The sequence below is a fragment of the Chenopodium album genome, chromosome 14 (genome assembly GCF_948465745.1).
Source record: "Chenopodium album chromosome 14, dcCheAlbu1.1, whole genome shotgun sequence".
Lineage (NCBI taxonomy): Eukaryota > Viridiplantae > Streptophyta > Magnoliopsida > Caryophyllales > Amaranthaceae > Chenopodium > Chenopodium album.
Window position 1 is genome coordinate 23481216 of NC_137847.1, and position 24915 is coordinate 23506130.

Genomic DNA, 24915 nt, shown 5'->3' on the forward strand with positions numbered 1-24915 from the left:
ATCACTCAATCAATTCAAATGTTGTAGAGGAAAAACAATAGTTGCAATCAAAGGAATTCAAGAGCTATCTCCTATAAGCCAAGCTAGGGTTCACTATGAATGGCTAACTAGGAAAATCACAATCAAAATCAATTAATTAAAGCAATTCTCAAATCAAGGGTTCATGTCATTGAAATTTGCAATGCAATCTAGATTAATCTTATAGGTTGATCACTCCTAGTCTAACTAATTACATGCACAACCATGTTAACCAATTTAATTGCAACAATTCAATCAATCAAGGATCATCAACTAGCAAAAATCTTTAATCTAGCATGCTTCCCCTTCTCCCTAGCAACTAATCTACTCACTAATCATGGTGAAATTGAAAAACAAAACAAATTCAATCAAAATCATATTCATTTCAAGTTTAATCAAGAAGGAATTCAATCTCTCAACAATTTCTAAAGCAAAGAAAGAAATTCAAATCAAACATTCAAAAATTAAAGGAAATTGCAATAAAAGTAAATTCAAAGGAAAGAAATCTCAGAAACTTTCATTGATGAGAAGAATAAATCCAAGATCAAGTTGAAATCCAAGATCAAATTCAAGTACAATCAAGTATCTTAAGCTTCTCTCTCTACTAATTCTGGAAAAAAATATGCCAAGTACAAATTGAGTCGTGCCCTCCAAAAGGAAAAGTTTAAGAGTATAAATAGAAGAAACAAGCGAAGGGGGCGGGGCTCCTGGTGCGCGCACACCACCTGGCCGCGCGCGCGCATAGGTGGGTCTGCGCGCACGCACCCCCTGTGCCGCGCACCCACCCCTGCTCGGTGCTCATGACCTTGCCTCCCTTGCTTGCTTAATCAATCTCTACGCTCCCGAGCATCCCCATCATTGGAGCACTCGAGGCAATGCTCGTGAGAAGGGCAGCTCCTTTATCTTCCAAGCATTTGAATGCCTCAAGCCAAAGCATAACTTCCAAAGCCCTCGAGTTCGCGGAGCTAACTTGAATTGCGTTTTCGAAATCCCGACTTTTGCTCCATTAACTTTCTTGAATGCGCTTGAGCTTTCTCCTTGGTGATCATACCTCGGGAAACTCAACATACCTACAAAACAAATCAAGGAAACAAAGAATAGAGAGAAATAGTCGAGAAATGAACAAAATGACAAGAAAACCATTAAAAGCATGAATTTCTCTAAACTTACACACAAACACGCAAAGCAAGCATTATTATGTAAAAACACGGCAAAAAGGACAAAAAATGAGAATAAAACTATAAAGAAAACTTAGCCTAAGAGTGCCATAAATGACACTCATCAGACACGACATGGTGTATCGTGTCACGATGCCTTGGTTTTGTCTTTAAATTCAAAAAACCACGGCTTCTTCCTCATTTCATCTTCATTTCTTCGCTCCCTCGCACCTGCTGCTGTAATTTTCGAGCTTGTTCCCTTGTTTATTCATCAAATTCACTCAAATTTCTTGTAAATTTTCTCATTTTTGAACTTCTTCAAGGATCTATGTAAGTTTTCTTGCCTCTTGTCTTGAATTTTGCTTCAAATGAGCAATTTCATATGAAAACCCTTAAAAAATCAAATTGGGGGGTTTTTAATTTTAAGCTTTTATATTGAAATTCTTGCCATGAATTAGCTTGTATATGAATGTATGTTGGTTTGTGAGCAATTTGAGACCAAATTTGCATGAGTTGGTGAAGAAATGAGCAAATCACTATTTTTGGTACTACTTTGTGCATGAATGGTGTTCTTGTTGTTCCTTGTTATTTCTTGCGCTTGAAATGATGATATAATTGTTGTAGTTCTTGTAAAACATTCTATGATGTGCCGATCTATTGTTTTTGTACAATTTCGAAACATGCTATGTTTTGTACTACATTGTCATGGAGAACATAGTATCATGGGACTAGGAGAACTGTAGTATTATTTTGTCATGGAGAAACTAAGTACTGGAAATGATTTTATTATTTTACTAATTTTTAGCCTTGAGGTAAAAATTTAGCGCATAATGGGAAATGCAACTTGAGATAGCCGTTAAGCTGTTTTGAATAAATAACCAAATAACTTAGGAAATGATGCTAAGAACTTAGATTTTTATCTTTCTTTTTTAACATAATAGCATGCCTAGACAACGAGACCGAGATATTTCTACTCGTAGCCGGCATCAAGCTTAGAGAGAGGACACTCCCTCGATTCCTGAGGATATAGAGGATGCATTGGAGCCCGAGCCTCGCCCCTTTACGATCAGGGGTAGGTGGACCCTACCCTCGTGGACACCAGACTAATTAGTTTTCTATCGTGAGAACCATGTTTCTCACCATCCACTTGTCGGATTAGTCGATGGTGTACTTCGCCATCATGGTTCAGGAGTTGGAGACTTGATTCCCCGGCTATACAGGGTCATCATAGGAGATCCTGTTACCAACGCATTGTGGGAGTCTGCTGGTTTAGGCGATTTTTATTCAGCGGTTGTGGGATTTCACAGTCCTCGAGGCTGTGGTTCGATAGTCGTCCGAGCGTTGTTGGAGTATTTTTGGGATACTACCAACACTTTCCACTTCGATTGGAGGGAGATGACGGTGACTCCTCTCGATTTCAACATGATGTGCGGCTTGCATTTCACTTATCGGCCAGTTCAGCAAATTCCTGACCTCACTTTGGGAGCGAGTGAGGTAGTGGACTTGTTAGGTCTTGTCGTTCACCATATCAAGACTCGGCTGGTGTCTCGGGGTGGTCCTTGGAGTGGGCAGTCAGAGTTGGCTTCTATTCTTACCCATGGTTTTGATATTTCTAAGACGACACCTGAGCAGCGAGTACGGATCTTCATCTTGATCCTTATTTCCGGGACTCTTTCTCATGATTGGAGTTCTCGTGCGCTCCTTTGTTACTTGCCGTCTTTGACTAGGATCACTGAGATAGGATCCTTTAGTTGGGCTAGTCTAGGGTATGCTGATCTGTTCTCGTCGCTGCGTCATGGCTGTAGGTAGCTGAACGATCAGTCCCCTGTTGCTGTCTATGGTCTTTGGAGAGTGGTAGAGGTGACGATCTTTTTTCTTCGTGTTTTGCTTTTACCGGTTAGGCTCATGTACTTAAAGATTATTCTTGTTGCAGCTATGGTTCCATGAGTACTTTCCAGGATTAGCCCCTCGATGACGTCGGACGACTTTCCTATTGGTGCCAGCTGGCGTGACCGAGGCGAGTCTCGAGTGGAGTCAGTACCGAGTCTGCGAGGGTTGTTGTGTCGAGGTACCACCACAGTTGGCGTAAGGAGCGAATTTTCATTGTATTTCTTTCATTTTTGATATTATTTCTCGGCATTCACTGTATTCTTTTATGGTTTTTACGTCCCAGTCGAGATTTAGTATCGACCTTGGGCTGGCTTGACTGACCTTCCCGAGGCTTTGGAGCGCTCGACGTGTCGTACCGTCTTCTTTGGTACATCACATCTTTTCTGGTACCTTGGAGAGCGTGTAGTCCGTCAGCGCAACGTTGACTGCTTTGTAGTGCCATTGCCTCTGTCTGCGTCGATGTTGCACTCACGCTTGTTGCAGGCGCTTATGAGCAGAGGAGAGCGCTATCAGTTTTCTTGGCGAGTGAAAGGAATAGTGTCCTTCGAACAAGTGTATTATTCCGATAGGGGGTTCGGAATTATTAGAAAGCTAATTTTTCAGTAAGGTCAAGTGATCGGAATCCCTGGGTGGAGGCCGCTTCCGATCAGTAATATTAATGCATAATTAATATTGCAGCTTAATCTTGACTGAACCCTTCGGGTCACACCCAAGCAACTAACGAGCCGAATCGATGAATTAATTAGGAATTAATTAATAAGTCGACCGAGTAATTAATATTTAGACGTCGGAAATTCGAGTTTGGAGCGTCGAAACCGAGCGTCGGAAGTCGAGTCGAAAATAGTAAAAGACGAGACGTGAAAATAATAATAAATCAACAATGACCAAAATACCCTTAGCATCGGATTTCCGATGCTAGGGGCACGACAAATGCTAGCAGCCCACACCAAGTGCGGGGCTAGGCTAGCATACCGTAGCTAGTAGCCAGAACTAGTGTGCGTGGCTGTGCTAGCATACGACAGCTAGAAGCCCGCACACTTGGTGCGTGGCTTGCTAGGCTGTGGCAGCTAGCAGCCCACGATTTTGGGTGCAAGTGAGGAGGGCCGAAGCCTCACAACCGCACCATGGAAGCCCACAAGGCAACCATGGGTGCCCAAGTGAGCTGCCATGTGGCCGAAGCTAATTGGAAGGCTTAGGGGTTGAGGTGGCCGATTATGGGAGTGAGAGTGGGGAGCAAGTTTGGTCCCCCCTCCTCCAAATGATCCTCACCTACTCCTCCTTATGAGCTTGCCACTTGTTAATTTATTATTAGTTTGATTATTAATTTTATTTTAGCTTTAAAATAAAATGGGAAAATCAAATTCTCCCACATTGATAGGAGAGCTTTTCACACTCTTGCATTTCCCTATAAATACCCAACTTGGGGTATTGGGAAAGCATTTGAGTAAGAGTTGGAAAAGGCATCACTAGTAGTGAAAACCTTTGAACTCAAGAGTTGAACAAGGCATCACCATTGTGAAAACCTTTGAACTCAATTACTCGGGTTTAGGTCGGGCCTTGCTAACTCCAAGGCATTGGACCCTTGTCGGTGTTCGAGTTGTGGGTGGACTTCCGTTGGAGGTCGTCGTAATTTCGAGGCTAGCTTTCGAAGTAAGAGCCCCTCGAGGTCGGGCGAAGCACGCGTCAAAGGTATAATTATTATCTTAATCTTGTCATTAAGTTAATTATGTTTATGGTTTTATTTATTGCGAGTGCGGTCTTGTTTTTGGGTTTGTTTCCGCGGTATCATTGCATGAAAGTAATGTGCATAAGTATGAGACGTATTGGATTGGAAGGCCTCTGTGGACCATTTCTGCGAGTAAGCAACCTCCTCCGCCCTTGTATAGTGCATATAAATCATGGTTGAATCCTCGAAGTAGGAGAGAGCGAGTTGGATCATGTAAGTTTGACGGTGATGTGAAGGGACGACTTGAAAGTAAGAAGGCACCTCCTAAGGATCGTCTTGGTCCGAGAATACAAGGAATTGAGTTTAAGACTTCTATCATGCCTAAGAAAAAGAGTTGGGTAAAAGGAAAGGATAAAGACAAGATGGTGTATAGAGAGAAACAACCTAAGAAACCCGAGAGCGGTGAAAGGGGTGAAAGCTCTACTAGGGGTGTGACAGTTCGAGCTACGAAGGACACACTAATGGTGAAGGCCGAACTAGTTGAAAAGAAGAAAGAAATTCCTAAGGCTAAGAAGGATTAGACCAATATTTCTTTGCTTTCATAATTTAAGTTTTAATTTTTAAATAAGGCGTATAATGCCAATAGTTATAGTGACATTTACTTCATTAATAATAGCATATTAATTTTTGCCTTAATTAAAACTTATAATGACTTATTATTATTTTTTTATTGAATTTATCCGAGTCAAGAAGTCGAACACAATGGAAGAATAATAATACTTGTCAAATAAAATAATCATAAAGCAATCAACAAAACTACAAAATCCTAGAAAAACTGTCTGCCGTGACACAGTACGTTGCGTCGCGTCACGATAATCCTTGCCGCGTCACGGTAATTTCTGCCGCTACACGGTGCTTCTCTACTGTATATTTTCACCAAAATTCCACCATGTTGCGGTAAGTTCTGCCGCGATGCAGTGTATTCTGCCGTGTCGCGGCATTTCTTGCTGTGGCGCGGTGCCTGTTGCTTTGTGATTTTCTATGTTATACGCTATAGTTTTGTTGACATGGAAGGGATTTTTGTTTTTAAAGTGGCCGAGCCCCATTGAGGGGTTGCCTACGTATCCTTAAAAGGAGTTAGGCCAAATGTAGCTCTGTCGGGTCGTGAACCCATGCAACTAGGCATAAAATTTCTTGAGTTGATCCAAGTTGGTTAAATTATGGAAGCCGTTGCCATCCATGTCTATTAATTGTGCCGCTCCGCCCGACAAGATGGACTTGATAATGTATGGACCTGACCAATTTGGTCTAAATTTTCCTCTTGGATCTAACACATTTTTGCGAAGTGCCTTAAGCACTAAATCACCTTCTTTGATATTCCTAGTCTTGACTTTTTTATTGAAATGTCGGGCCATACGCTGTTGGTAGGTTTGGACGTGTGCAAAGCTCCCAAGCGTTTTTCGTCAAGTAAGACTAGTTCATCATATCTCGCTTTAATCCAGTCGACTTCATCTAGTTGGCTTTCTAACGCAATCCGTAGAGAAGGAATTTCAAGCTTTATTGGTTGTAGGCTTAAACTCCATAGACTAAAGAGAAAGGGGTAGCCCCCGTTGATGTACAAACGAAAGTTCGATAACCTCAAAGAGTGAAATGTAGCTTGCTCGGCCAATCTTTGAAATTTTTCGTCATCTTTTCGATGATAGTTTTCACATTCTTATTGGCCGATTCAACCGCACCATTCGTTTGTGGTATGTAGGGTGATGATATGTGATGCTTGATATGATATTTCAGCAACAATTCTGCGCACTCGGCTTGGAAATGCGTCCCATTATCACTTATCATTTTGTGCGGTACACCATAGCGGTATATGATGTTTTTCTCGATGAATTGAGCTACATGTTTTGCTGTAAGTTTAGCATATGAAGCAGCTTCGACCCATTTGATGAAGTAGTCGATTGCTACAAGAATAAACTCATGTTCCCCTTGTCCTAGTGGCGTTATCTTCAGATGTCGATTCCCTAAGTAGAGAAAGGCCATGGAGAAGTGTATGTGTAGAGAAGCGAAGGTGGAACGTGGTGTAAATTTGCGTAGACTTGACACTTCATGCATTTCTTGACATATTCATGGCAATCTCTCTCCATGGTAGTCCAAAAATAACCTTGTCGTTGAATCTTTTGGACTAACATCTTAGCATTCATATGCGTTCCACATATTTCGGCATGAAGATTTTCTATGGTTCTGTGCGCTTTTTTCTTAGCTATGCAGAAGAGGTTTCTCCCTTGTGCTGTCCTTTTGTGGAGTTCTCCCCTGAGGAGCACATACTATGAGGCTAGGAGCCTCAAAGCACGGCGTGCCCTTTTATCAGTTTTAGGAGGGTATACCATGGCTCTTCATCTTCTTCTTGTGATTCTTGTTCATTGTCAAGTGCGTGAACATAAGCTGGCTCATACCTTCTTTCTATAGTTCAATGGCATTCTGACTGTGTCTCTTGGTATTCGCGCCATTGATGCCAACTTAGCTAGTGTGTCGGCAAACTGATTCTCTTCTCTAGGCAAGTATGTGTATTCCACTTCATCTAGTTGCTTCGTGAAAGTTTCCAAATGAGCTTGATACGTAGCGAGACTTTCACTTCTCACTTTCCATCTCTTAGAGATTTGGTTGATGATTAGTGATGAATTGCCATAGATTCTGAGCTTCGTAATTCCCAAGGCCATAACTGTTTATAATCCCTTATGCACGCTTCATATTCTGCAGCGTTTTTGATGACATCAAAATCGAGCTTCATGGAAATTGGGATTTGTTCTTCGTTGGGTGATACGAGTAAGACTCCTACACCACAACCCTTTTGGTTCGAAGCTCCATTGAAATAGGGCGTCCAGCTATCATCTTTGGTCATGAGTAGATCTTTGTCAGGGAAATTATACTCTTCTTCTTCTTTCCCAACTTCTTCCAGTGGGAAATCTGCTAAGAAGTCAGAAACTACAGAACCTTTGATGGCCTTTTGTGGTACGGATTTTAAGTCAAATTGAGCAAGGTTGTCTATCCACCTTGATAATCTGCCATTGAGTGTTGCCTTCTCGAACAAGTACTTGAGAGGATCCATCTTTGATACGACATGCACTGTATGAGTGAGCATGTAATGTCTTAATTTCTGTGCGGCCCACCGGAGTGCGAGACACAACTTTTCAAGTGGCGTGTATCAGGTCTCAAAACCTTGAAGCTTCTTACTCAAATAATAGATTGCATTCTCTTTGCTTTCGATCTCTTGTGCTAGCATTGCTCCCATCATTTCTCTTGTGACCGTAAGGTAGAGTCGAAGAGGAAAGTCAGGAATTGTGGCGTTAGCACGAGTGGATTTTCCAGGTATTCTTTGATCTTGTCGAAAGTTTTTTAGAAATCGTCATCCCATGTGACTGGAACATTCTTCTTAAGTTTCTTGAATATATGTTCACATATCGCAGTGAGTTTGGATATGAACTTACTTATATATTACAACCTTCCGATAATGCCTCGAATTTCCTTCTCAATCTTGGGTGGTGGCATGGCTATGACTGCTTTTACTTTTGTGAGATCTATTTTAATCTCTCAAGAACTGATCACATAGCAAAGAAGTTTTCCAGATGTAACTCCGAATGCACACTTTGCCAGATTCAATCTCATATTGTATTTGCGGAGTCGTTCAAAGAACTTTACAGAGTGCAATAATGTGGCCTGGTCTATCTTTTGACTTGACGATCATATCATCAACATAGACCTCCACTTGTTTGTGCATCATGTCGTGTAACAATGCTGTTGCTACTCTTTGGTAGGTGGCACCCGCGTTTTTCAACCCAAATGGCATTACCGTATAGCAATATGTACCCCATTGTGTAATGAATGTGGTTTTCTCCATGTCTTCCTCAGCCATCAGTACTTGATTATATCCAGCATAGCCGTCCATGAAGGAGAGGAGTGCATGGTTTGTTGTGTTGTCAACTAGAATGTCGATGTGAGGTAGAGGGAACCCATCCTTTGGGCTTGCCTTGTTGAGATCCCTGTAATCAACACACGTTCTAACCCTTCCATCTTTCTTTGGAACTAGAACCACATTAGCTATCCGTTCTGGATACTTGGACACTTTGATGAAACTTGCAGCCAGTTGTTTTCTAATTTCTTCCTTGATTTTAAGGGCCACATATGGTTTCATATATACGCCGTAGCTTTTGTTTGACAGGCTTCATAACTGGAATGAGTGGTTCCGTGTGATTGTAAGGGCCACATTCAAACGTATTGGCCTCTACTCGATTCTTATAATGAAAAGCATTCCTGTGATCTCAAAGGTATACAAATAAAATATTCAATTCGCTCTAAACTATTATTAGGCTAAATTGGTTGAACATTAATGCAACATATAATTCTAAAATATTAGTGATCACTTTAATTAATAACAAAATTAAAAAGGAACCTAAACCGGTCGTCCAAATTATCTTATTAGGCGTGATTTTCAATTACATATTCCCTTGAAACATGCAATATGGTGATCATAATACCAATAGAATAAACATTAATATTGAAGCAATTCAACAATAATCCAACAATTAATATATGAAAAACATAATAAAAATTGCTAGTAAAATAATAGAAATAAAAGGAACATGATTCCTTACTTTGATTTTGTTTGCTTGCAACTATAAAATGATAAACGCGTTAGTGACTTCAAGGAAATTAATAAAACAATAATTAAAATTAAATTAAATAAATTTGATTTGAGGCCAAACCCTCAAACAGTTCTACCTTTCACGCCATTATTTAAGGATGGAACCTCGGGTAAAGTATAGACTCCTTGGAGTGTTTGGGGAAAGTATTGTGAGAGAATAAGGAGGCTAGTGTGTAGGCTAGAGCATAGAAGAGAGAATAGAGAATTATTTTATGCCTCGAGTTGTAGAAATGAGGCTTGTATTTATAGAGGAAATGAGCAGGGGATCACCACAGAACCCTAGAAAAGATAAAAACCCTAATTTGGGGCACCGTGACACGGCATGTCTGCCGCGTCACGACAATGAGTGCCGTGACACTGTATGTTACACCGTGGAGCGGTACAAAATTTTTCCTATAATGATAAAGCGCGTGCAGTTGTGTACACGAAGAAAACATAGAAAAATCCCATGTTATAGTATGTGTACTGTGACACGACACTGGATGCTGCGACGCGGCAATGTCCACCGTGGCGCAGCATGTGACACCGTGTCACGGTGTACAGCTTTTCCATATTTGCGTCCAAGTTCACTTTTAACCTAATTACGCTCGGTATTTTTAAGTACCATTTCATAATTTCGGGATATTTAGGTTTATTATTCATTAATCGGGCTCAATTAATAAATAGTACAAAATGAATTAAAAAGGGTTCGGGCCAAAATACAAATTGGACTATGCTTTGACCAAACATTAGGACTGATCCGTTAACTATTTTGTTAGCTGAGTTTGATTGAACATGGATTTTAAGCACTCTCAGGATTAAATACTCAACCCGACCAATGATGGCGGTGAAAGGTTGTTCATCATCGGGTTTGATTTTGGGGAGACATTTTTAGGTGTCTATAAACAAACTCCCCACCAGTAGCTACAGCTACAAAGCCAGCCGTAAAGATGGCGACACCAGTAACTCTCATCCCGGAGAAGAAGGAGCTGGTCCAGCTGAGGAAAAAGGTGCTGGAACTAGAAGCTCGAAGTCTGAATCGAGAATGGAGTGTAGAAGAGGCAACCCAAGATAAGGGCAGCCCGAAGACTCGAGTTGCTCGCAGCAGGTCACCAGCCTTTGAGAGAGGACTAAGTCTGGATAGGGAGAAGAGAGCACAGATCCAGGTGATTCCAGATGATTCCTATTTTGCGGGGAGATTTTGGAAGATCCGATGCAGAAAATAAAGATGCCCATCAGCTGTAAGTACAATGGTACCACAACACCTAAGAACCATGTCTCAGCATTTGAGAACCACATGGTACTATACAGTATGACAGACTCTAAGGCATTTCCACCGACCTTGGAGGGGTTAGCAGTTGAGTGGTACGGAGCCATCCCGAAAGGATCTGTTTATTCTTATAATCAGCTGAAGAGAATGTTCATGGAGCATTTCGTCGCCTTGGTGGATCGTACAAAGATGACCACCGAGCTGATGTCATTGGTTCAAGGGTAAGATAAGCCCCTACGGGAGTTCATTACCAAGTTCAACAAAGAGGCAACAACCATCCCAAACATGAGCCAGGAAGTAGCGTTGCTGGCGATGTAAAGCGGCCTATTACCGGGCTCACCATTCAGAGCGTACATGGGGCGAAAAAGCCTCAAAACATTGGCTAAAGCGCTACGCAAAGCGCATGAGTTCATAAAAGTAGATGAAACTAACAGGGCAATGTTGAACAGAAAAGCAGCAAGTGACCCAACTAAGCGAGCTGAAGCCACCCGGGTAGAAAAACCAACCAGGGTGGACCAACCCAGCAGAGCTAAGCAAGGTCGCAGGGATGCAGACAAGGTCGTGGGAGTAAGAAGATCATACCAGAAACGAGGAGTCAGGGCTGGAAGGTTTAATCAATATACCTCGCTGACTCATTTGAGGTCCCATATCTTCAGTGTGAACAAACACTAGTGCAAAATTAACCTTAAGTAACACCAAAAAAGTGTTACATAAAGTGGTAAAAGTGTTATTATAGACAATAAGTAACACTTTATTGGGTGATACTTCCACCCATGTTCCCTAAAGTCTTATGTAACACTTTAGGTAATGTATGGTAACTCTTTTAAAAATGTTACTATAAACCCTTTTAGGTAACACCTTTTATATTATTAGTATCATTTTTAAAGTGATGCTTTTTATTTCTTAGGTAACATTTACTTATCTTTAATAACACTTTTCAATCATATAGTAACACTTTATCGGACATTATGTACCACTTTATCGGACATTATGTAAAACCTTATAAAATAATAGGTAACATTTGTTATTATTATTATTATTATTATTATTATTATTACAAGTAGAAAAGGTGTAATGGGCACCAGTGCCCAGCCTTAACAATAAGGGCATCGATTTTTCCCTTGAACCGGTGCTCTTTATGCCAAAAAAAAGTAGAATTGGTAAACAAACCATTATATATATATATATATATATATATATATATATATATATAACTTAGATTTTTTTTTAACTAATAAGTGCTTGTTAAACTACAATTTAATCACAAAAAAATAAATAAATAAATAAAAAATAAAATAAAAACACTTACAATGCTTAAGGGTAAGTAGCTGTAAAGCACAACATAAGCAAAAGTAGTGCTGAAACACAATCTTTCACAGCCTCCTCCTTCCTCTTTCCTCTGCTATCTCTTTTTCTATGAATACTGGCTGCTAGGATGGGAGTCACATCCTCTGGAATGTAGACACAAGTGCATCAGTACAAGCCTACAAGGTTCATCAAATAAAATAGAGATTCTAAGCACACTTAAACAGAAAGGTCATTATTAATTCACTACAATCCCAGTTCTAAGAAACCTATCAGTCATTTTGGCACTGAAAAGTACACAGATACACTAGGAATTGAAGTCCAGTCTTAACCAATCATAATACATGAGAAATTTTAAGGCTAATGCTTAGATAAAATTCACATGCTGCAAAGGTTGTACCATGATCGCCCGGCACTGCACAAATGGACATATCCATCTAAGAACTAATATCAGGATCAACACTCAACACTTGTGACAGTGTTGACGTCTCGTATATAATATCATTGAACTTTATTAATAAAATCCTGCCTACGCCGTAGTACATTTTTATAAATAACACACAAAATTTAGTAGACAGGTGAACTGTCAAGCACTTTCAACAAGTTATTTATATTACTTAAGCCAAAATTCAAAATGGGCCCACTTAAGGTGAATTATATTACTTAGAAGTAAAACAAAACCTTGATTATTACCATTATTTCTCCAAAAGGTTATTAGTTACATCCAATACTAGATAACTAATGTCAGGCAGTCAGAGTGGAGGGTATCCAGCAACAAGATAATGCTAGGAATACTAATCTTGTGTATAATGCTCAACTATACTATATAGTTCTGCAATATACTAGCTTAATCGACAGTATGCTTTCAGAAAGTTTGAGGTCCCCTGGATCCTCTTTATTTGATAACAACTTGGTTTAAGATTCAACAAAGTTCACTCGAATAACTAGTATGTATTGACATCAATAAACAAGTTATCAAAGATCAACGATAGTTTACTTAATCAATAGTAATTAAATACTCAATAAAGCAAATAGCACATTCTTGTATGACTTGTAAATTTTTAATTAGACTTTTATGTATTGGACGCTGGTTAGTTAATAAGTAAGTTCCTCCTCAATTAAGATATCATGATATGACGAAGAAAAATGAGCATTGATGGGCAAATATTTTATTAGCATATAAGGGTATATCTTGATTTAACATACGAAGTATAAATCTTGTTATCTCTCCTCATCTTTCTTCTTTAAGACAGTCTACTATTCATTCAAGATATAGCCTTTATGCAAATACTACCCTTCTAAATGCAAGCGGAATTCTCATATATTCCTACCATTAAACTGAGGTAGTTCCTTCAAGATAAAAGATCATTTTTATAAAGCTATAGCACACTATACAAAATATTTTAATTGTATTAGATTAGTCCACAAAGATCAAATTACAAGGTAAATCAAATAACAATAATTGAAAAGCACAAAAGTAAAAAAATTCCAAACACATCTAAATACTTTAAACAATTCAAATGCTTGCAAATTTCAGTATGAAATTATTGAAATTGAAAATGTTAATAGGCAAATTCAACATCAAACTAACAAATTACGGAGTATCAACAAGATCAGAGAAAGGGAGTTGAAACCTTAACTTTGTAATCATGGAAATGACTAATTTTGCAATCATATAGCCATTTTGAATTATTTTATCCTCATGCTAAAATAGGATAGACAGTAGTGTAGGACAACTAAGCACCTCAAAACAAGCAGAATTCACAAAACATCAATACTATTAACTATTAAAAAGTTGGTCCATATAAACCCTTATAAAAGTAATTGGAAATTACTTGAATCATAATCCTTGTAATAATAATCAATCATCAATAATCATAAGTTTGACAATAAACCCAAATACTAATTTAACAAAAATCGATTAAAACCGCAAATGAGAAGAGAGATAAAAACCCCTCAAATGAGAAGAGAGATACAAATGCAAAATCGATAATTCCATTTTGTGTTTTCGAGTCCAACTAGAAGCTAAAAATAAATCTAGAGCTAACCTTGATTCGATGTTCTTGAATCCAAATGGAAGCTAATAACCCGGGAACGAAGTAATACGTATAGACAAAAAAAAAAAAAAATGTATGTTATAATTTACATAAAGGTTTAAAAAAATGTAAAAGGAAAAATAATATAAGTCAAATAGTACATAACTAATTTGTATAAATATATTAATATCACCAACTCACCATCATTGAAGCAAGGCTTGATTATAAACATAGCTTATCAGAGTACTACGATGGCATATAAGAAAATAACTTGATGATTTTTTATTAGTACAAGACTTAGCTTCATAGTGTATATTATTAAATATAATGATACCGCATCTTATACAAAGAGACAAATCACAAGCATGAATTGAAAAGTCCATGTAATTCTAGAAATTAAAGCATATTATATTGTTATAATTGGAAATCAAACACAAGCTTTAACCTCTAAGTATTCTACTTTTATAATAAATAGATATACTATTAGCCCTTTGATTCCATGTTATATATATAAAGCTCCACAACCTATAGTTTTTCATACAAGTCAATAAAAATTGCAGATGAGACAATACTTACCTTCCACCATGTTCAACAACTTATTATGCATACGAGTTAGAAACCAAAAAACAGAATGCAGACAAAATATATTTTGATCATTGATCTTTAAGTTGATTGATATCTTTATTGTCTTATGGTATAGCCTTGATTATTTTAATGACTTTTAATTTAATTCCATTCTGAAACTCCTTTACAAATGTGGGTTCTTAATGGCTGCACCACTAACTTGGGAATCCCTCATTTCTTTCCAGACACTCCAATATCTGATTGCAGCATTGCATAGTTCAACTAAAATTAACGTTTCAAACGATGATTGCCATACAGGTATTTGAATGGTTTTGCTTTTCTACATCTTAATCTATCTGAACAACCTCTTTGAGAATAACAGAAAAAGAAAAAGAACAGAGTAAGATGCTATTAACAATTTGAACAATTTTATTATTACACCTAATTCAAGTAAGAATCAAAAACCTACACATAAAACCCTGATTAAAGCTACATAAATCAATTGATGCACTACATTAAGCAACAAAATAAAGCCTACATTCATTTGTTGAACAATATTTCTCTAGTACAACACCAATTGTCCCACCTAATGAAACACTGATATTCCCATTTTAATTGATCAAAGACCTTATCAAAAACCAATAATTAAACATAATATCCTAAACATATTTTATTAGTCAAAAGCTAACAATTTCATTATAAAATACAACAATGGGTAATTCCTGTTTTCCAATTAAGAGCAATCAATTCACAGATTAAAAAAAAATTGGTCATCTATTCCTTAATTTCAATCATAACCTATAATAACACATTAATCTCAAATTTTTTAAGGTATCCAAAAATCAATTAATTAATAGAATTGATGAATGAGATTAAGAGAGTAGAAATAAACCTGGTCAAAGATGGAATGATGGGAAAGCTTGTAATCTTGGTAAAAGGGATGTAAAGACCAGCAGATGAAGCCAGTCATGCGTCTGCAAAGTTTAAAGCCAACATATGTCCTTATTCTCTCTCTTCACTAAAATCATCTCCTTTGGTTTTCTTCTAGATGCGATGTTGCTGCTGTCTTTGTTGTGCTACTGCCACTTTATCAACTTGTGGCTCTCTCTTCTAGCTAAAATTAACCACTTGATTGATGCTGCTCGTTGTTGACGTAGGTGTTGCCTTGATTTATCAATCATCTTCTTCAAAAACTCACCTATCAGCATAGTTTCTATTGACTATTTATCTAGGGTTCCCAACAAAAAGCCCCTTTCGTCACTCAACCCGTGTGCTCGTGGGTAACTGTTATGGGTAAAATTTTGTAAGTCAGAGTCAACGATGGTCAGCTAGAGTTAACGACGAAATCAAGCTCTGACGAAGACCAGGACTTGACGAAGGAAAGCTGACCTCGACGGACGAAAGAAACATCCACTACTCTCCTATTTTCTAGGGAAGGATAAACGTGAAGGACTAAGTCCATGTTCAGCTGTACATTACCGTTAGTGGGCTAAACAGAAAGGAGATAATGATGAGTTAGCTTCGGAAATCAAGGAACCGAATCTATCACCTTGCAACGGCTAGGGATCAACCCTAGAGACTATCTATCTAAGGAGAAGGCATCCTCAAACGAAAAATACATTGCAACCTAGCTACTAAAACACTCTAAGCATATATTGTAAACCGATCCTTTTGATATTTCTGCATAGTGAAAGTTTGGTAGACCCTCATTCTACCCACAGTTTTTACCTTCATTAGGTTTTCCGCGTCAACAATCCCTTGTGTTATTTCTTTGTTTTCGCATAAGCTTTATTCACGGTTTTATTTAGTTGATCCGTAGCCTAGATTTTGATATTCAATCCCACTTGATGAAAATTAGCATAAACAATTTGGCGCCCACCGTGGGGCTATAACTAGGTAAAACCCTAAATTACCTAATCCAACTTTCAATATGAGTCCCGATGAGATGACCCCAGAACAGCTGAAAGAAGCTTATGAGAAAGCTTAAGCTGATCTCATGGCAGCCTGAGAATCCAACGAGCGCCAGAGCAAGGAAAAGGAAGCGTCGGAATCTGATGCAGCTACCCTTCGTCAGCAGCTAGAATCTGCCCAAAGCTACCGTCGTCGCCGTCCAAGGAACCTGGACATTGTGCCGCGTATGCCAACGTTGGATGTTGTAAAGTCTCTACATGATACTGATACAGAGTCCAGTGACGGAGATATGGAGACTGAGCCCCCGATCCGGAACGTTGGGCAGCAAGGGAATTTCCGGACTCCAGGAGGCGAGCATCAGTTCAATGATCGTGAGCCGAACCAGACCGAGATCTTGCTCCAGAGGTTGGCCGCTTTAGAGAAGCAGAATTCTAGAGTGATGTCAATGATGAAAAAGATGCCAGGTGTTCCGATCCCTGTCCAGAGAGAAGCTCATGACGGATTCGCAGCGACCTCGTTCAACGACGAGTTGTCCAGGGCCCGTATTCCTAGAAGATTGTCCCTTCCGACATTTATCTCGCTCTATGATAGTACAACATGTCCAGAGTAGCATGTCGAATACTACAAGTAGCGAATGTGGCAAGCTTCGATTCCGTTCGAGTGCTAGGAGGCATGCATGTGCAAATCCTTTGGCGCGACGCTGACTAGTCCCGCCCTCAAATGGCTTGGCAAGCTCGAACTAGATAGTATCACTAGCTTTGCTATGTTGATTAACAAATTTTATTCCCATTTTGAAAGCAGCAGGTAATTCCACAAACAAACAATCGAACTGTACCGGATCGTCCAAGGACCAAAGGAAAGCATCAGGACTTATTGGTCCAGATTCAACAAAGAGAAAGTTTCGATCAAGAAAGTCGACAATAGGACTGCCATTGAAGCGTTCCACTGAGGACTGCAAACAGACTCAGATCTGTAAAAAGATATGGTAAAATATCCCTGCTCAACGTTTGAAGAGGTCCGGACAAGAGCTGTGGCCCAGATGCGTTTTGACGAGGATATCGCCAATCGAAGTTCCGGCAGAACGTCAAGAGTTTAATCGACCACAAGGCTACAAGCAACCCGCGAGGATCATGGAGACATCATCCATATGAAACAACAGGTAGATCACGGTCTATTAATAGTGTGCAGGTAAAACAGATCATCGATGCACCGCAATATCCAGAGATATCCGAGCATGGGTTCGACGTGAATATTGTAGCGGTGGTGAAAGAGATGGAGCCTCTAGGTAGCAAAGTTTGATGGCTAATGAAGAGCAATAAGCTGGATTCAGAAAAGGATATGAGCTAGTGGTGCGAGTTCCATAGCAACTATGGTCACAACGGAGGATTGTTATGCCCTACGGAGAGAAGTCGCCTTCCAGCTAAAGAGGGGTAACCTCAAGCATCTGCTAGGAAAGAAGAAAGGCAATGCAGCCAGTAACGACAAAGCTGCAACGGCAATCAGGCCCCCAAAGCCGCCCGTACCTGAGGTAGTAGTTAGTGTTATTTCTGGAGGTTCTGATATTTGTGGACTAACCTACTATGCAGCCAAAAGAATTGCAAAGTCGCCAACAGAAAATGCAGACGTCCTAGAAGAGTTAAGAGACCCTTTAGAAAAGAAGCTAGAAGCTATGGCCATCACTTTCGACGATGACGACATCAATAACATCAATAAAGAGCATGAAGATTCCATGGTGATTTCTCTGATGGTTGGGAATTGTCTACTTCGAAGGGTGCTGGTCGATGGAGGAAGCTCCACAAATGTTCTTTTCCGGAGGATTATGGAGGATATGGGGCTGAGAGATAGTGACGTCGTCAGAAGGTCGACAACCTTGGTCAGTTTCAGCGGCGAGACTATGTCAACACTAGGTGAAAAAACGAAATTGGCACCGGTTCAAAACCCCTCAATGCCACCGGTTTTGAACCGGTGCCAAGATGGGGGGTGCTAATTACTTGGATGAAAAGCCATCGGTTCAAACCGGTGGCAAAAATGGTTATTGGCACCGGTTAACCAGTGCCAAAATGACCCCAAAATTTTTTTTCATTGTTTTTGACACAGGTTAACCGGTGCCAAAAGTGCCCAAAATATTGTTTTTTTTTTTTTGTCTTTTTTCACTTAAAAATTAAATAAACTAAAATAAATAAGAACACAAAATATAAATCCAATATCAATCAATAAAATCAAATCTCTACAATATATAATCAAATTTTTTTTACAATATATATCAATAAAATAAATCAATTACAACATATAAATAAAAAAAAAATTACAATATAAATAAAAAAAAAATTTACAACATCACAATAAAAAATAACCCCATACAACATCTAAATCAATATAGTTGCATCTTGATTCTTGCATCAATATACCTGCACCAATTAAAACAAAAAAAAATCAATTAAAAGAAATTATAGTAGCTGCGAAAAAAATATTAAAAAAAACCCAGAAAATAAAAAAAATAAAAGAAAAATCAGTTAAACACCCACAAAATAAAAAAAAAATCAAATTAAAATAAATTACAAAAAAAATATTGATTAAAATAAAAACAAAAATCGAAAATCAGTTAAAAACCCAGAAAATAAAAAAAAATCGAATTAAAATTGATTAAAATAAAAAAAAAATCCAGAAAGTAAAAAAAAAAGGAATTAAAATCGATTAAAATAAAAAAAAAATTCGATTCAAATAAAAAAACCCAGAAAATAAAAAAAAACGAATTAAAATCGATTAACATAAAAAAAATCGATTACAACAAAAATCCAGAAAAAAAAATGAAAAAAAAATCGATTAAAATAAAAAAAGCCCAAAAAAAAAACGAATTAAAATCGATTAACATAAAAAAAATCGTTTAAAACAAAAACCCAGAAAAAAAACGATTAAAATCGATTAAACCTCGAATAATTTTGGACTAAACCCTAATCTTGCTCATGCATGTATTCTTGGTGGTGGTGGTGGTGGAAAAGTCGGTGTTGCAAACGAAAGTGGTGGTCTTCGAATGAAAGAAAGGAGGAGGACACGAGGGAGAAGGAGATGAGGGAGAAGGAGATCGAGAAAGAGAAACAGAACGAGAAAGAGAAGGAGGATATCTAGAAAGAGAAAGAGAAGGAGGAGATCGGGGAGCAGGAGAAGGAAAGAGGAGGAGAGGAGAGAGAAAGAGGAGGAGAGGAGAGAGAAACGACTGAGAAGAAATTATCTAGGGTTGGGGGGAGTTTAAAGGGCCGCGTTTTTTTTTAATAATTAAAAGGACCGGTTCATAAAGGCACCGGTTCAAACCGGTGGCCTTTATGTTTTTGCCACCGGTTTGAAGTGAACCGGTGCCTTTTATCCTGGTTCAGCTTCCCACCAATTTTTAAGGCTATTTTTGCCATCGATTTGGACTGAACCGGTGGCAATTAGGGGGTGCCTTTTTGATATTTTCTACTAGTGCAACTCTCGGAGATATAACCCTACCAACCTATGCAGGTGGCCAAAACCCTCAAACAAAATTCAATGTCGTCGACTGCCCTTCAGCTTACAACACCATCATGGAAAGACCATGGATCCACAAACTAAAAGCCATTCCTTCCACCTACCACTAGTCAATCAAATTTCCAACCCCATGGGGAATCCGAGAGATTAAAGGAGAGCCCCATGAAGCCAAACATTGCTACAAAACAACCATGAGAACCGCATAGCAATTACAGCAAGGCCCGACACCAGACAATCCCAACGACCTCGAGATCGATGGAATACCCTTAGATTCCGAAAAGCCAGGACAAACCGTCCGTGTCGGAGCCAATTTAGCACCTGAACTCAAAAACACTATCCTAACCTTTCTCCGAGAGAATAAAGACTGTTTCTCTTTGTCTCATGAAGACATGACTGGCATAGATCCGAGCATCATCTCGCACAAGCTGAACGTCGACCCAAATCATAAGCCTGTAAAGCAGAAGCGTTGAAAGTTTACTCCGGAACGAAATAAAATCATCAACAACGAAGTGCAGCAGTTGGTCGATACAGGAAAAATAAGGGAAGTTAAATATCCAGATTAGCTTGCAAATGTTGTCGTTGTCAACAAAAAGAATGGCAAGTGGAGAGTTTTCATCGACTTCACCGATCTCAACAAAGCATGCCCAAAAGATCCGTTCCCGTTGCCGCACATCGACGCCATGGTAGATGCAACAGCAGGTTATGAGCTCTTGACATTCATGGACGCTTATTTTGGATACAATCAAATCCTAATGCATCTTGACGACCAAGAAAAGACAACCTTCATGACCGACAAAGGTATATATTGTTATAAAGTTATGCCTTTTGGACTAAAAAATGCAGGTTCGACGTACCAGAGATTAGTCAACAGGATGTTTAAGGACCAACTAGGGGACATGATGAAGTATACATCGACGACATGCTGGTAAAGTCCAAAAAATCAGAGGATCACGTCGACCACCTTTGTCAAACATTTGAGGTATTGCGGAAATATGGTATGAAACTTAACCCTACTAAATATTCTTTTGGAGTATCTCCTGGTAAATTTTTGGGCTATTGTAACGCCCCGACTTGTAATCGGCGTTACCGGACCCTACTTAACTTGTCATTTGCAGCAGAATTAATTAACCACAGATAAACCATTCTTTACTCATCATACGCAGCGGAATCAATTATATAGATAAATCTTATAACCACCTGTGGGTTATGGGCCCACAACTAAACATAGTCCTTAATTATCAATATTCCTTTGAAATAATACAACTTCCAGGAAACTTCCAGAAATAAAAATAATTTATCTCTCAATAAATCGTAATTCCACAATACATAAACCTTCATTTCATAAATCCTCAATACTGTAAATTCCTTTAATCACTTGGCCTCTTGACTAAGTTGAGCTCTGTCATCATCATTCCTGTAATTATTCATAAAAATAGAAAACAGAGAAAACATAAAAAAATTCCAAAATAATGAGTGGAAAACTCAGTAACATTACTCTAACCCGTAAAATAGTGTTTCTTTCAAAATCATTTGAACACATATTATGCATACTTAGTTGTTCAGAAATAATCTAACATCATTATCTTTAAAAGTTGAGTCGGCAAGGATCATTCCCTTTACATAAGATCATAGGTAAGCACAGGTTTTGGACATAACATAACTTTCATTCGTGTGGGATTAATTCCCCAGTTTCATTAACATACTTTCCTTCACCTATAACTCACCCATTTACCATGTTTAGTTCATTTTCCAATGCCGACAAAAGTAACATTGTATCATATTAAAACATTTCAGAACAACTTAATACCTCATATAAATTTATAGCACGTACATTGGCACATTTCATAATCATTCATTCGTAACACTTAAATAGAATAATCATAATCATTAAACATTTACCAGGGGTAGGACATTTCCTACTATCAGACTTATCAGGGGAGCCAGTACTCCTTACGGGGAAGCCATTGACTCAATCATCATACATTTCGACATATTGTAATATAATATTTTTGTGAGTTCTCATAAAGTCTTTTAATAGAATTCATGTATTCATAATCTTTTTGGTGGACATGCTAGTCGCTGGACAGTATAACATGGCGGAATGTCTTCCGCGATGGCAGGTGCCTATAACATAGAGCAGGTCAACATAGTTGGGCTAGTGCCCCATGGGTACATGCATTGCATGACTGAAACATAACATATACTGCCAGACGAACTAGGTCCTCACTTTCATTTATTATGTTGTGTATCATTTAATAAGTTATTCGTAGATTATTAACAAACTTTCGAGAGATCCCTTAATCAATAGAATATTGTATATATATATATATATATATATATATATATATATATATATATATATATATATATATATATATATATATATATATATATATATAATCATTCATATAAATCATAAAACTAAAATACATCAATAAACATGTTTATCATCTCGCAAATCATTGATACAAAGATATAAAAGATCATGTCATGTCATTTGCAAATACCATGCTTTTAAATCATAACATGCCAAACATATCATACATCATACATGTGATACAATAACAGGCCATACATTAAAGTTACACACGTGCACTCATAATAACATAGATAAGTCACACATACAGGTCTAAACACAATCGCTAGACATAATCATATACGGGACTGAACACAATTGCTAGACATAATGGTTACACATACCGGACTAGACATAATTGCTAGACATAATGATTACCTCATACGGGACAGAACACGTTGCTATACATAATAGTTACCTCATACGGGATAGAACACATTTTCTAGACATAATAGTTACACATACAGGACTAGACATGATGATTACCTCATACGGAACATAACACATTTGCTAGACATAATAGTTACCTCATATGGGATAGAACACATTTTCTACACATAATGGTTACACATACAGGACTAGACATAATTTCTAGACATAATGATTACCTCATACGGGATAGAACACATTTGCTAGACATAATAGTTACCTCATACGGGATAGAACACATTTTCTACACATAATGGTTACACATATAGGACTAGACATAATTGTTAGACATAATGATTACCTCATTCGATCATCCTTAATCATCTCACTTAGCTTATTCTCCCATAATCACCATCCGAGCTCTTAACCTCCGTCATTAATTCACCTTTGTCATTACACTCAATCATATCCAGTAATAATTAAATACTCATTAGTAACTTCTCAATTCAAAACCTTTGATAAAACAAGCATAAACTTATTTTTATATAATGAAACAAGTATTAGCTCATGTAGAGTAAAATAAGCACTACTTTGAATATAGATACTACTACTATTCATACTAGAAGAAAAATAATAAAACCAGGCCATATACCTTAGTTATTATTATTTAGCATTGAATTGCCAAAACTTATTTCTAGAAATATGTATTACGTAGCTTTTGGTAAAAGAAAAATAAGTATGCTACTTCAATATGAATAAAAACAAGTATTATCACTAGTTCTTTTTACATATATTAAAATAAAAAGCAACTTCTATAAGTTGACAGCAAAAGTTGACATAAAACAAGTATTAATTAAAAATGAGTAAAACAACCAAGCTCATCATAATACAAATTACGTGACTATTTGCCACAAGATTCTTGCTTTTATAAAACCAATACAACACAATCATAATTAAGAAAGCTATATAATTAAATCTTTATACAAAGTATCATAAACAAGTGCCACTTACTTTGGGTATATATATAAACAGGTTTAAGAGCTTATTGGTTTCATGAAACCAATCTTTGTCTTGGCAAGAATAGTGCACGTAGCACCCAAAATGGTGGAAATTGGTGGGTGGCTTTGGGCGGTTGGAGGTTACGGAGTATAACTTGTTGCAAGAACTTGAAAGAAAAGGAAGGATATATATATATAAAAGATGAAACTTGCTAAAGTGATAAGCATGGGTATTGAGGAACCAATTATAAAGGAGCAAAAATTAGACTTTGTAACATGAATTTCTTAACCGTGAAGAATAATAAAGAAGAGGTGTAATTTGTCTTTTTGTTGGAAGGGGATAAGCTCATGGTTAGGGTAAGTTTCATGAATCAATTTTTAATATGTTTGAGCATGTAAAATTAAGCAATAGGTAAAAGAATCAAGCTAAACCGATTCGGCTTTCAATACTTAGTCATGAAGCAGAATAGGTAAATGGAAGAGGTGGGTTTTGTTTCTTATGGTTAATGAATTGAACAAATGAAAGAAAAGCAAATGGCTTTCAATCCCCATTTCTTAACCGTGAAGGAGGAGAAGAAATGAATAAGGGTATTTTGGTCATTTTAAAATTTCAGGTAAAAATACAGATTTTAATGAAAATTATTGAACAAAATAAAATTTTACTTTACCCGAAATACATTTTAAAATAAATAACTTTTCTTCGTAAAATTAGCTTCCGAAATAATCTAATCTTATAATAAAATTTAAGACTAAAACATTCGTATTGAATAAATAGAGATTAAAAATCAATTAAGCTAATAATATAAAATTAGAGTATAATAAATCAAGTTTTAAAATTTCGGGTATTACAGCTATGTAGTAACACAAAGGGGAATTGAAGCCAGTACCGACCAAGTCAGGGCCGTATTAAATATTCAATCCCCCCGAAACGTTAAACAGAAATTGACGGGACGAGTGGCAGCATTAAATCGCTTTATCTCTCGATCGTCGGACAAATGCCATCTTTTTATAATGTTTTACGAAAAAATAAAGGCTTTGAATGGACTGATGATAATGAAAAAGCATTACAGGATTTAAATAAATACTTAATGACGCCACCCTTCCTGTCGAAACCCAAAACTAACGAGCCTTTGCAGCTTTACATTGCCGTCAGCGCTGTCGCCGTCAGTGCAGTTCTGACTAGGAAGATGACGACG

General features: G+C 37.7%; 1 long non-coding RNA gene across 2 annotated transcripts; it reads right to left on the minus strand.

The window, feature by feature from the left end:
• Positions 1-526: 526 nt before the first annotated feature.
• Positions 527-15856, minus strand: LOC145579098 (uncharacterized). Of its 2 annotated transcripts, XR_014099016.1 has the most exons (4): positions 15474-15856; positions 14030-14061; positions 11986-12127; positions 527-1088 (listed from the first exon to the last, which is right to left on the minus strand). It is a non-coding gene; the product is annotated as an uncharacterized LOC145579098 (long non-coding RNA). The 2 variants fall into 2 exon arrangements; XR_014099017.1 differs by lacking the exon at positions 14030-14061.
• Positions 15857-24915: the final 9059 nt, after the last annotated feature.